Genomic DNA, 13,802 nt, shown 5'->3' with positions numbered 1-13,802 from the left:
TCCTCTCCCCACACACATATAGTACTTGGGAGAAGAGTGTGTAGTAAAATCTCAGACTGGGAAGAAGCCCAAATATCATGATAGCTTTCGCAACATTTCTGGCCAGCTAGAATAGTGTAATGCATTCTGTATAAGGTTGCCTTTGAAACAATGTTTTGAAGTTGCAATGAGTTGTAGGGATGCCAACCTCCAGGCAAGGTCTAGAAATTTTCTGGAATTATAATTGATTTTCAGACTACTAAAATAATTTCCCCTGGAGAAACTGGCTGCTTTGGGTGTTGGATTCTGTGACATTGTACCCTGCTGAGATCCCTCTGCTCCTCAAACCCCCACTTGCCAGGTTCCATCCTCAAATTCCAGAAATTTCCCAACCTGGAGTTGGCAACTAGTATAAATGCTGCAGCTATGGTATTGTAATATCCTTGGAGCTGCCAGCTCTGGATTGGGAAATTCCAGGATATTTGGCACCAGACTACTTGATACGTCTAAGCTAATGTCTTTTGCCCTTCTCCTGTTGCTAATTGATTGTTAATAGATTGTTTTATGGTTTTATGTTATCAGTCATCTTGAACAGCCTTTACTGGAGAGGTGGTAGAGATGAATGGCTGTAGTAATAACACCACCAGTTGTGCTTATTGGAAGCCATGCAGTCTCAAAGTGTCCTATGAAGAGTTAAACCCTTCTAGATACAATGAAAGTGTCCTATGAAGAGTTAAACCCTTCTAGATACAATGAAGGCAAGGGTCATAAAAGGGTGTAACTCTGTTTAGGAATAGGATATTGCTATTGGCTTCTGTCTTCTCATTAGAATTTGGCCCATGACTTAAACTTGTATCCTAAGCACAGATGTTCTGATCATGTTTGCTCTGGTAAATGTTATTTTTCAATTGCATGGCTGATACTGCAGCCAGAATAGTTTAGAAACAGCATGTCTCCTATTATTTTTGATGTATTTTTTCTGGCATGAGGAATAAATTAGTATTCTGTATGTCTTGTCCATGCAGTATTTCCACATTAGATGTATGATCTGGCTCACTGTAAAATAGCCATCTGTGGCTGCTAGTCAAAATGAGGCTGGCCTTGATAGAACATTTCTCAGCATGACAGTTGTGCTGGCTCAGAGCAAGGAGGCTATAACTGATTTGTCCACTGATTTCTTACACCACAGAGAAAAGACTTTGTTCAGTTGACAAATAATAGCAGCTTCTTAGAGTGAGGGGTAGGATTTCATTAATGCCCTTTTAAAGCAAATTGAAACTTTTCTTTAAAAGTTCCTACTGATACTACTGTTCTTTAGTAGACATAACTTGATTTTTTTTCTTTCTGGAATAAATAAAATTAAAATGCAGCACAGATGAAAAGGCAAATCTATAGTGCAATCTTAAACAATATGCCCTTCTAAGTCCACTGAAGTCAATGGCCTTAAATAAGGTTAACTTTGTTAAGAATTTGTTAAGAACCCCCTTCCCTCATCATATGCTCTTTATTTGCCATGTTGAGCACTGTTTCCCTCACAAAAGAAGATGGAGGAAAAGCAGGAATTGAGCAGCTTGGCCTTCTCTTCATCACCTGTTACATTTCACTTTCCGGTCTCCACAATGGCCCTGCCATCTCCTTGCTCTTTTTCTTACTTTGTACATAAGAAAAGAACTCTTTTTTTGTTGTTGTTTTAGCATCTCTCACTAGCCTAAGCTCATACTGAGCTTTAGCTTTCCTAACTTTTTTTCTACAAGCACTGATTGTTTATATTCATCCTTGGTTATAAGCAGGGATCATTTTGTAGAAAAATAGGTGATGGAGCTCATCCAGGGATTGTTATGCAGCTGCACATATGATTCAATGGACAAGGAGGTAGAACTCTCAGAAGGAGGAGGTGGAACTCTCAGAAAGGTTCAGGAGCTGTGCTCCTGTGAGCTACCACTGAATTTGAGGCCTGGTTATAAGACCCTCCTTCCTTTTCCTAAATGAGCCTTTTTTGTTTGTTTTTCAAGTCTTTGCCATTTTTAAACAAATACAGACAAATCCAGTGAGGCATTCAGAACCCGGGGGGGACATGGTCTTCCTTCTGCAGTAGGATTTTGGAAACATTCTCTATATTATATTGATGCCCTTTATAAGCATACACCACTCTCTCTCGGCCTGGCTTCGCGAACGAAGATTTAAGAAGGGTGCAATAGCCCACGTTTGCTGCAGGCTCGCTGGTGGCTGACAAGACCAATGTGGGACAGGCAGGTCCGGCCACAGCGGCTGCAGGGAAAAGTCTGATTTAGGGTTGGTCCTGTAGCAGTGCGATTCTTCCTCAATCTCCTTTTGTCCTCAAGACCAGCTATGCGAACATTCTCAAAGGAAGAGACAGCCTGGTGGATGGTGTGCCTCCATGCTTTGCGATCTGAGGCTAGGTCAGACCACTGGTGATGGTTGATGTGACAGGTGCTAAGGGATTTCTTCAAGGAGTCCTTGTACCTCTTCTTTGGTGCCCCTCTATTTCGATGGCCGGTGGAGAGTTCGCCATACAGGGCAATCTTGGGAAGGCGGTGGTTTTCCATCCTAGAAATATGCCCTGCCCAGCGCAGCTGCGTCTTCAACAGCAGTGCCTCGATGCTGGTAACCTCCGCCCTCTTGAGGACTTCAGTGTTGGTCACAAAGTCACTCCAGTGGATGTTGAGGATGGTGCGAAGGCAGCGCTGATGAAAGCGCTCAAGGAGTCGCAGGTGATGACGGTATAAAACCCACGATTCGGAGCCGTAGATGAGGGTTGTCATCACAACCGCTTTGTAAACATTGATCTTTGTGCCTTTTTTCAGATGCTTGTTGCTCCACACTCTTTTGTGCAGTCGGCCAAAGGCACGGTTTGCCTTTGCCAGCCTGTTGTCAATCTCCTTGTCGATCTTGGCATCTGAGGAGATGATGCACCCCAGGTAGCTGAACTGCTGGACTGTCTTCAGAACTGATTCACCCACAGTGATGCAGGGAGGGTGATAATCTTCCTGGGGTGCAGGCTGGTGGAGAACTTCTGTCTTCTTCAGACTAACTTCTAGGCCGAATAGCTTGGCAGCCTCTGCAAAGCAGGACGTCATATGCTGCAGAGCTGATGCCGAGTGGGAGACGAGTGCAGCATCATCAGCAAACAGTAGCTCTCGGATGAGTTTTTCCATTGTCTTGGAGTGGGCCTTTAGTCGCCTCAGGTTGAACAGGCTGCCATCGGTGCGATAGCGGATGTATACACCATCGTCATCATCTAGATCTACTGCGGCTCTTTGAAGCATCATGCTAAAGAAGATCGTAAAGAGAGTTGGCGCGAGAACGCAGCCTTGCTTTACACCTGTGCCTATTGGGAAGGGCTCCGAGAGGTCGTTGCAGTGTCTGACTTGGCCTCGCTGGTCTTCGTGTAGCTGGATGATCATGCTGAGGAACCTTGGGGGACATCCTAAACGTTCCAAGATTTGCCACAGGCCTTTCCTGCTAACGGTATCGAAAGCTTTGGTAAGGTCGACAAAAGTCACATACAGAGCCTTGTTCTGTTCCCTGCATTTCTCTTGGAGCTGCCTGAGAACAAATACCATGTCAGTGGTGCTCCTGTTAGCTCTGAAGCCGCACTGGCTCTCTGGGAGGAGTTCTTCTGCAATGGTGGGCACCAGTCTGTTCAGGAGTATTCTGGCAAGGATTTTGCCTGCGATGGAGAGCAGGGTTATCCCCCGGTAGTTGGAGCAGTCTGACTTTTCCCCTTTGTTCTTGTATAGGGTGATGATGATTGCATCGCGAAAGTCCTGTGGTAATTTGCCTTGTTCCCAGCAGGTGACAAGTACTTTGTGAAGTGACACCACTGCACACTGTGTCTGATCAGTGTGCAGTGGTATATGCTTATAAAGGGCCTACTGCAGAAGGAAGCCCTTTTTATTCATCAATTCCAGACCATGTCCCCTGGGGTCTGAATGCCTCACTGGATTTGTCTGTATTTGTTTAAAAATGGCAAAAAAAGTGTTTATATCAGTTTAAGTGTAAATTGGATTCAGCTGTATGGAACTATGTATGCTGCTTGAGAATCAGTTGTGTTTGAGAACCATTGGTGCAAGCTGCGAAGAAACATTGTATTGTAATGTGTGAGCAATTGCCTTTAGCACGGGGTAAGCATTGATTGGTTTGTATCAGAGAAATATTTGTTATGCTTTGTATGGTAAATGATTATTTTATTTATGTTAAAGTTCCAAAGCTAAAAGAAAGCGGCCAGTGGGAGGTGAACGAAACACAGAACTGAACCTAGGACCTGTGTAGCCACCGCACCTGTCAGAATTCGGTCTGCTACTCATAGGAGGAATCATATACAAGTGTGGTACTGTCTACGTCTTTCAAGCAAAGGAGCACTGAGACAGTGGACTGTAAAGTACCACCTTACAAGAGTGCTGTGAAATAACTTTTTGATTTTTCTATGGCCATTTAATGAATTTTGGTTTGTGATGATAATAATATAATTGCATCATTATGAAAGAAATTGCTTAAGCATTTATTTGCAACAGTGGTTTATTTCTAACGTTTTCCACCTGGGGATTGGCAACCCTACTTGTGAGCAAAAATTCTACTTGGTGAGCTACTGGCATTAAAGTTGTGAGCTACTACATAAATTAGTTTGCTCTGGGGCCATTTTTCCTGAGCTAAGAGAAAAATGTGTGAGCTGGAGAGTAAAAATCTGTGAGCCAGCTCATGCTTACTCAGCTTAGAGGGAACACTGCTTGCAACCATATCCCTGCCACAAAGTTTCATTACTTTCCAGTTCCTAATAAAAACATGTTCACTCAAACTTTTGCTGATGTTTTGATCAGCTGGTTCTCACTTGGGTTGAATATTTTGAATATTTTTAATATGCTAGTTAAATCCAACCTACATCAAACATCCTGTTGATGTCAAGGAGGGGTAAAATTAATTTAATTACAAACAATAATAATGAGTATATCACCTTACACTAGGAGAGAGTATAGTCTTAATGTACTATATTATCTCTCCCAATGGGGATGTATCACAAGAAGACATCAGGGAGACCATAATTATAATTTTAAAGGGCAAAAGAATTATTTGCTTGCACACTGCTTTGCTGCCAGGTTATTGAACACCCTCCCACATCCTTGAAAGAAATCTTGTTACTTTTATCTGTGTCAAGTCTGCTGTAATACTCTGTGTAGTTAGATCATTTCTCTGGTTCAGGAAAAGGATCCTGGGTAAAAACCACACTGTATGCCAATGCTGCTAGCTCGAACTTTCCTCTCCCCCCTCCTTCCCTTTGTTATGTAGCAATGCTTTGAAATGGGAATATGGGAACAAGATTGTGGAGCCTTCTCAGAGGAGCGTGGGGGGAAAGTGGTGCCAAGCAGACGCTCAAGGACGACCTAGGCCTGAGAACGAAAAAGTAACATCAATGTGTGAATGTGCCCTGCATAGTGTGCCCCTCCCTTAAGAATGCCTTTGATGTATACCTTATATGATTGCTTTGTTTGTATACTCGCCAGTCTCTCAACCTCGTTCTGTAGTCTAACAACATGTTACAATAAACTAGAAACTTTTATCAAAAAGGTCTCGTTATTGAAACATCAGACTTGACAATCTGTAGGAACCCTTTGCTTCCTTTTTACCACTAGGTTATGGTGGGTACTGTAAAATTCTGCATCATGTTCTGGGTGATGCCAGTGTTGCAATCCCACTATTGCCATATAGAAGCATAGAATCATAGAGTTGGAAGGCACCTCCAGGGTCATCTAGTCCAACCCCCTGCATAATGCAGGAAATTCACAAATACCTCCCCCTAAATTCACAGAATCTTCATTGTTGCCAGATGACCATCTAGCATCTGTTTAAAAACCTCCAAGGTAGGAGAGCCCACCACCTCCCAAGGGAGTCTGTTCCACTGAGGAATTGCTCTAACGGTCAGGAAGTTCTTCCTAATGTTGAGATGGAAACTCTTTTGATTTAATTTCAAACCCATTCGTTCTGGTCCTAACTTCTGGGGCCACAGAAAACAATTCCATATCCTCCTCTATATGACAGCCCTTCAAGTACTTGAAGATGGTGATCATATCAGCCCCCTCCTCTCCAGCCTAAACATGCCCAGCTCCTTCAACCTTTCTTCATAGGTATTGGTCTCCAGATCCCTCACCATCTTTGTCGCCTTCCTCTGGATCCATTCCAGCTTGTCTATATCCTTCTTAAAATGTGGTGCCCAAAACTGGACACAATATTCCAGGTGTGGTCTTACCAGAGCAGAGTAAAGCAATACCATCACTTCATGTGATCTAGACACTATACTTCTGTTGATACAACCCAAAATTGTATTTGCTTTTTTAGCCACCACGTCACATTGTTGACTCATGTTCAGCTTATGGTCCACTAAATCCCCTAGATCCTTTTTGCACATACTATTGCTAAGACATGTCTCCCCCATCTGATAACTATGCATGAGATTTTTCCTCCCTAAATGCAGAACTTTACATTTATCCCTGTTAAAATTCATTTTATTGGCTTTAGTTCAGTTTTCCAGCCTGTCAAGGTCATCCTGTATCCTGTTTCTTTCCTCTTCTGTGTTTGCAACCCCTCCCAATTTAGTATCATCAGCAAATTTAATAAGCATTCCCTCTGTTTCTTCATCCAAATCATTTATAAAGATGTTGAACAAACAGATCCCAGGACAGATCCTTGAAGCACTCCACTTGTCACTCCTCTCCAAGAGGATGAGGAACCATTCACAAGCACTCTTTGGGTGCGATCTGTCAACAAGTTGCAGATCCACCTAACGGTAACAGGATCCAAATCATATTTTACCAACTTGTCAACAAGCATAGTATGTGGAACCTTATCAAAAGCTTTACTGAAATCAAGATAAATGATGTCTACAGCATTCCCCTGATCCAGCAAGGTAGTCACTTTCTCAAAAAAAGAGATCAGGTTAGTCTGATATGACTTGTTCTTGAGAAACCCATGCTGGCTCTTAGTAATCACAGCCATCCTTTATAAATGTTCCAGGACTGACTGTTTGATTATTTGTTCCAAAACTTTTCCAGGGATAGACGTCAAGCTGATGGGTCGGTAGTTACCTGTATCCTCCTTTTTCCCCTTCTTGAAGATGGGGACAACATTCGCCTGCCTACAATATTCTGGCACCTCTTCTGTTCTCCAAGAATTCTCAAAAATACTAGCCAGAGGTTCAGAAATTACATCCCCAAGCTCTTTTAAAACCCTTGGATGCAGCTCATCTGGCCATGAGGACTTAGTTTCATTTAAAGAAACTAGGGGTGCAGTCAGACGTTACACTAAAAGTGGATGCATCAAGCTCTAATTTGAACTCTCCAATTTTGAATTGGCACATTTGCAATCAGATGACCACTCCTGAAAGAGAGCAGTCCCACACTGGTCCCCTATTTGAATGATCAGACATTGCAGACCTGCCTCACTTCTTCCTGTGGGCATGCGTTTGAAATAACAAGTTCTAGCAAAACCTGGAGTGGAAAGAGAAGCAAATATGCGCACACGCACTGGGGAAGAGACTCTGTTTGCATCCTTCCCTAGGAACCATTAGTTGGATTGTACCTTGCACCCTCAGCTAAAAGCAGCATCCCCGAATTCCCTCCCAACACAGGTGCGGGTATATACACACACACACCACACACCTCCCACAAGGGGTTACAATCTCTTTGTCTACATGGTTGTTCTAGAACTCAAGACATTTGTAGATGGATGGCGAGGGAAAAGGACTTGGATTCGGACCCTGAATGGCGGGAAGGGTTTTCTTGCTTTCCACGTCTCCTGCTACCCTTCCCCCCTCCCCAGTGGTGGGATTCAGCAGGTTCGCACCAGTTCTATGGAACCGTTACCTAATGTGCCATCAGTTCTATAGAACCGTTTGTTGGTCGGGCGCCTGCTGTTAACTGCCGCCTCCCACTTTTACAACTGATGTCCAGCTGGCAGAGATCAGCTCCCCTGGAGGAAATGGCTGCTTTGAAGGGTGGACTCTATGGCATTGGACCATGCTGAGGCCCCTGCCCTCCCCAAACCCCACCCTTTCCCAGATCCATCCTCAAAGTCTCCAGGTATTTTCCAACACAGACCTGGCACACCTAAAGCTAGATATGAATGAAGAACTTCTGCCTCACAGTTTTAGCCGCTCTATTTCACCAAGTTTTTTGAAGGGGTAAAGAGATCTGCTTTGATAGCTTTACTGAACTGCCAAAGTGCTTTCCACTCTCTGTCAAAAACTTTCTTTGTGTCAGTTTTTGTTTGGCCAGTCTTTTAACCTGGGGACATTTGCAAAGGGATAGCTAAATAAATCCACATGTCTTAATTGTTCAGGAAAGGAAGGAGGGGTAGAACTCTCCAAAATGGGTTGGTGGTTTTCCCATCGTTATCACTGTGAAGACATTCATTTTGGAAAGAAAGATCTATCTTTTATCACTTGGCTTACAACAGAGTTTGTTATGTCTTCCCATGAGTCACTCTTGCCAGGAAATGTATGAATTCAGAACACCTTTTAATAGCTCCACAAATACAAAATGATTCTAGATAAAGACTAGTTCCATTTCCACTTGATCATTCCAGATAAGGTGTGTGGTCCAAAAGAAATGAAGAGACTGGTTAGACAGAAAGCGCTGAGTTGTAGCTAAGACCAACCTAGAGCTGCCAACATCCTGGAGAAAAAACAGGCTAGAAATGCCCTGTCCCTCTAACAGAGGTTTAACAGGATGTGGTTTACCTGCATGTCATAACAAACTTTCCCTGCCCATTTCCACAGATTAAGCCTCTTTGAAAAGGACAGGACATTTTCCTCCAGGTCTGTTGGTAACCCTACCACCCTGTCTCTTTCAGTGTGAAGCAAAAGTTTCTTTTAAGGTGTTCTCTTTAACTCCGTGGTACTCATTCAGTGGTTCATTCAGTGGTACTCATTCAGTAGTTCATGGAGAGCAACATCTACGATTGCCATCAACCAAAAGAGCCATATTTATTTCCATCCCTGGCAGGAGGACTGCACTTTAAGGAGGATTGCAGCTTACCTGTTCCACTGGTGGCTATTTCAAAGTGAGAACCAGCTATCAGCCACAAGCCCCATTAGGCAAAGTCTTTGGTCTACTTTCCTGAAACATAGGCCAGGTCCTGCACTGGGGAACAGTACTCAGAAAAGCATGCCAAAGAGCCACATGTGGCTTCCAATCCATTGAGTGAAAAACACTGATCCAACTGTAACGATATACAACTGGAATCTTTGTGGCAGGGTGCAGCTTTTAAAGAGCTCTTCTACACAATCCTTCAGAGCGCTCCCTAACCTGCAGTGCTGGTATAGTTTAGTGGCTCAGCCACAAACCACAAAGCTCCAGGTTCATATCTCACCTATAAATGAATTTAGTGGGTGGTCTTATGCAATGGTGGGATTCAAATAAATTAACAACAGTTTAGTTGTCTTTACCTCTTTTACTGTTCTTATTGCAGTATTTAATGTGTGAATTATTAAACTACCTTTCAGTATATCTTTTGGTACGTGTTAAAATGGTCATTAGGACATAGAACCTGTTGTTAATTTATTTGAATCCCACCACTGCCCCTCCCATTATTAGTGTTATGATTGATGATGGATCACTTTCCAAGAAAGAAAAGCAGCCCTTTGCAACCCTTTTTTATAAGAGAGAGAGTTGAATTTGGATGATGCAAGGAGAGCTGAAGGATGCAGTTAAATTTTTGGAAGAGAGTGCATGGGGAAGCTGGAGCATTTCCTGGAGAATGATAATTTCAGAGAGTGTGTTTGAAAAAAAGAAGCCCAAGGTAGTTGCAATGTATTTTGTGCAGTTGAGAAACAGCTGTTGTGGAAGGGATCCTCGTGGGAGGGGGGAAGAAAGCTGCCTAGCCAGACACATTCAAACTGCCGATCAGCAGAGAACTACTTTCAGGGATAAGTGGGACGTGAGGTTGACACATGGCGATTCCACATAATGGGGATATTATATTTCAATTCCTCTAAAAAAGAAAGATTCTGCTCCTGTGTAGCCCGTATTGACAGGAAAAATGCAAAACTCTGCTAAACGATTATGTGGTCATGTGCACACATGAATTCATCTGTTAATAATGGCGGAAGAAACAGTCACAGTTTGAGGGAAGTATAAACCGGCTGCATCGCACATGAGCCATTCAGACAGAAATAACCCGATTGTATGCCGCACCAAGCAAGAAGGACCGGACTTTCTCTGGGATCAAATTGCGGTGAGATCAATCCAGGGATGACTATGAGTTGCTGCCAAGTAGCAGATGTGGAAGTCTGAACGTGCTCAGGAAATCCGAATGGGAAACGTGCCTATGTCAGAACTAAAGGAGTGTCTGAACACACCCTAGGTGTTTATATACTACCCCTACACTGATCCTAGGTTGGAACATCATACCCTCATTATATGTTCTGCTTTTGCCATGTTGAGCACCGTTACCCTTAGAAGAGAAGACGGAGAAAAAGTAGGAATTGAGCATTTCCGCCCTCTCTTCATTACCTGTTACAATTTCACTTTCCTGCCCTCGCAATGGGCCTACCGTGTCCTTGCTCTTTTTCTTACTCTGAACATAAGAAAATAACCCTTTTTTGTTGTTTTTAGCATCTTTGGCCAGCCTAAGCTCATACGGAGCTTTAGCTTTCCTAACTTTTTCTCTACAAGCACTGGTGATTTGTTTATATTCATCCTTAGTTATAAGGCTCTCCTTCCAATTCCGAAAGGAGTCTTTTTGCTTTCACAAGTCTTTAGAGAGCTGTTTATGGAGCCACTTCGGCTTCTTTAGGCTTTTTCCATTTTTTCTTCTCATAGGAATCATTTGTGATTGTGCTTTCAGTATTTTGCTTTTAAGAAACTCCCACCCCTTCCTTCTTCCTAAGTATTTCTGACCATGGGATTTTACCCAGCATAGTTCTAAGTTTGTTGAAGTTTGCCTTTCTGAAGTCCAACCTGTAAGTCTGACTATGTATAACTTTTCCCTTCACTAAAACTGTATAATCCAAAATCACATGGTTACTAGTGCCCAGGGTTCCCACTATTTCTACTTCTTCAGTCAATTCTTCCTTGTTGGTAAGAATCAAATCCAAGATAGCAGATCTTGTTTTCTTATTCACTTTCTGGAAAAGGAAGTTGTCAGCAAGAAAAGTCAGGAATCTATTTGACCTTTCATTTTTAGTAGAGTTGGACTTCCAACAGATGTCCGGGTAATTGAAATCTCCTATGATCACTGTGTTCCTTCTATTGGAGAATTTTACAATCTGTTGTAGGAGTATCTCATCCAAGTCCTCTGCCTGGCTTGGTGGTCTGTAGCAGACCCCCACCATAATATCACTGTTATTTCTTACTCTTTTTATTTTTACCCAGAGATTCTCAACTGCTCTGCCATGCTCAGGTTCACATATTTCCTCACAAGTATATATCTCCTTCACATCTACTGCTACGCTTCCACCCTTTCTCATTTGCCTGTCCCTTTTAAATAAGTTGTACCCCTGAATCCTAATATTGTGAGTGTTATCCCACCAAGTTTCAGTAAGGCCTATTATGTCATAATCTCCTTCTCGTATTAGGACTTCCAGTTCCTCCTGTTTGTTTCCCATACTCTGTGCATTAGTGTAGAGACATTGGAGTCCATGTTTTATGCATCCTGAGGGTTTAGTTTCCATACGTACCTGCAAGTTAACATTACCTAATGTATGCGCCACTCTCTGCAAATCTTTAGTGTTTTTATCCCCAGTTTCTGGCATCATACGAGGCTTTGAATTATTGTCTCGCTCCCCCATACAATTTAGTTTAAAGTCCTCCTTATTAGGTTGGCAAGGCTGTTACCAAACACCTTTTTTCCTATCATCATCAGGTGCAAACCATCTCTCAGTAGAAGACCACCATCTCGAAAGCATAAGCCATTGTCCAGAAATCCAAATCTTCCCTGATGACACCATTGATGTAGCCAGTTGTTTATTTGAAGTATTCTTCTTTCTCATCCTAAGCCATGGCCTTCAACAGGAAGAACTGATGAGAACACAACCTGTACACCCAGCTCCTTAACCTTCTGACCCAGAGCCACAAAGTCTTTTCTAATACATTCAGGGCTATGATGGGCAGTATTATTCGTTCCCACACGGATCAGCAAAAAAGGATAATAATCTGTGGGCTTGATAAGTCTTCCAATCCTTTCTGTCACATCCTGTTCTGTCACATCCTGGATGCGTACACCTGGCAGACAGCAGACCTCTCAGGATGACAAGTCCAGTTGACACACTTTCGGCTTCACCCCTCTGAGCAAGGAGTCTCCAATTACCACCACCTTCCTCTTCCAACATTGGGGAGAAGAAGCTCCCCAGGATTCTGAGAAAGTTTCTTCAAGCTTCGCGGAGGCTGGGGAAGTAGCCCTTGTTTCAGTGGTTCAGAATAAGTTACTGTGGGGAGATCCTGAAACCTATTGCTGAGCAGCAGAGGCTCAGAACATCTCCTGATTTTCTTGCTCCTTTCCATGAACCCTCTTCCTGTGTTGGGTTCTCTTCCAACTGCTGAGATACCACTTCCCCTTCCTCCTCTTGTACTTTCAAGAGCGCCTCAAGCGTTTTATCAAGAAAATCCTCACCTTCTTTTATACACTGCAGTGTGGACAATCTTGCCTCCAGCCCCCGTATCTTCTCCTCCAGCAGGGCTACTAACTTGCACTTGCTGCAAGTGTAATTGCTGCTTCTTTCAAGTTGACATACAAACATCCCACAGTCTTTACACGTCACTGCCTCTACTCCCTCACCAGCCGTGCTGCTGCAATCCATTTCAAAATTCTCTTTGTCTTGATTTCCCTGTAAATTCCACTACCAACTGCTGCTTGAGGCTACTTGTGAGGAACTACCCAACTTCCCAGAGAACCCCCAGGCTAGACCCCCAGGCCAAAAATAATGCTATCATTATTTAACTGCCTTGAATTTATTTATTTAATTCTTCATAGGAGACAGGCAGGTGAAACGTGTCATCAGTTAATCACTTAACTTGTCCTTTGGTTTGAATTACTGGATAATGTGAAGGCATCACTGCTAGGTAAAATGATCAATGAGTGTAGGTAGAGTTGTCAGGGACTTGAAATAGCTTCAGTGTTAGCAGGATATTGCATATTTCTAAAACTATTACTTTGATTTCTGCATCTCTGCTCAAAGTGCATAAGATTGTGACTATAGATAATTTCATACATTACTATCACACATGCAGAGAGCCTACCAGCCACACATAAAAGAAGTATGTGCTACCTGCAATCCTCCCAATAAGAGTGGTTACCATGTTATGTGAATAAGTGCAGTGTGCATATTCTCCTGTGCATACGGCTTTGGTATGGACTAACTGACCACTGACATTTTCAAGGATTGCATTCATGTGTATCATGTACATGCCCCTGTTTACCCATCATGCTGACCATGCATATCAGGATGATGGAGGGTAGTGCACTCTCCTAATGCACACAGTTAGTAGTCTCTTAGTACATTCCATAATGTCTGAAAAGGACTATTATTATAGCACCATATGCACTTGCATACTGGCCGCTGCTGCTGTAATCATAGAATTGGCCCATAGGATGATTATAACATTCTGCTATATGCAAAAGTATGCAGCATCTGAAATCACTCAGTGACATACTTAGTAGAATTTGCTTCTTCAGCAAGCAGCTGCTTATGATTCAAAAATTAAAGGTAATAACAAAATTAAGAGCACACCATCATTTGGCAATTAACTTTAATTTTCTTTTCCCTGAAGGAATTACAAATAGTTTTCCTACACTAAATGCATCATTTAATAGCA

This window comes from Heteronotia binoei, chromosome 7 (assembly GCF_032191835.1).
Source record: "Heteronotia binoei isolate CCM8104 ecotype False Entrance Well chromosome 7, APGP_CSIRO_Hbin_v1, whole genome shotgun sequence".
NCBI classification, from domain to species: domain Eukaryota; kingdom Metazoa; phylum Chordata; class Lepidosauria; order Squamata; family Gekkonidae; genus Heteronotia; species Heteronotia binoei.
The sequence above is the reverse complement of the archived record's forward strand: the minus strand, read 5'-3'. Positions refer to the sequence as shown.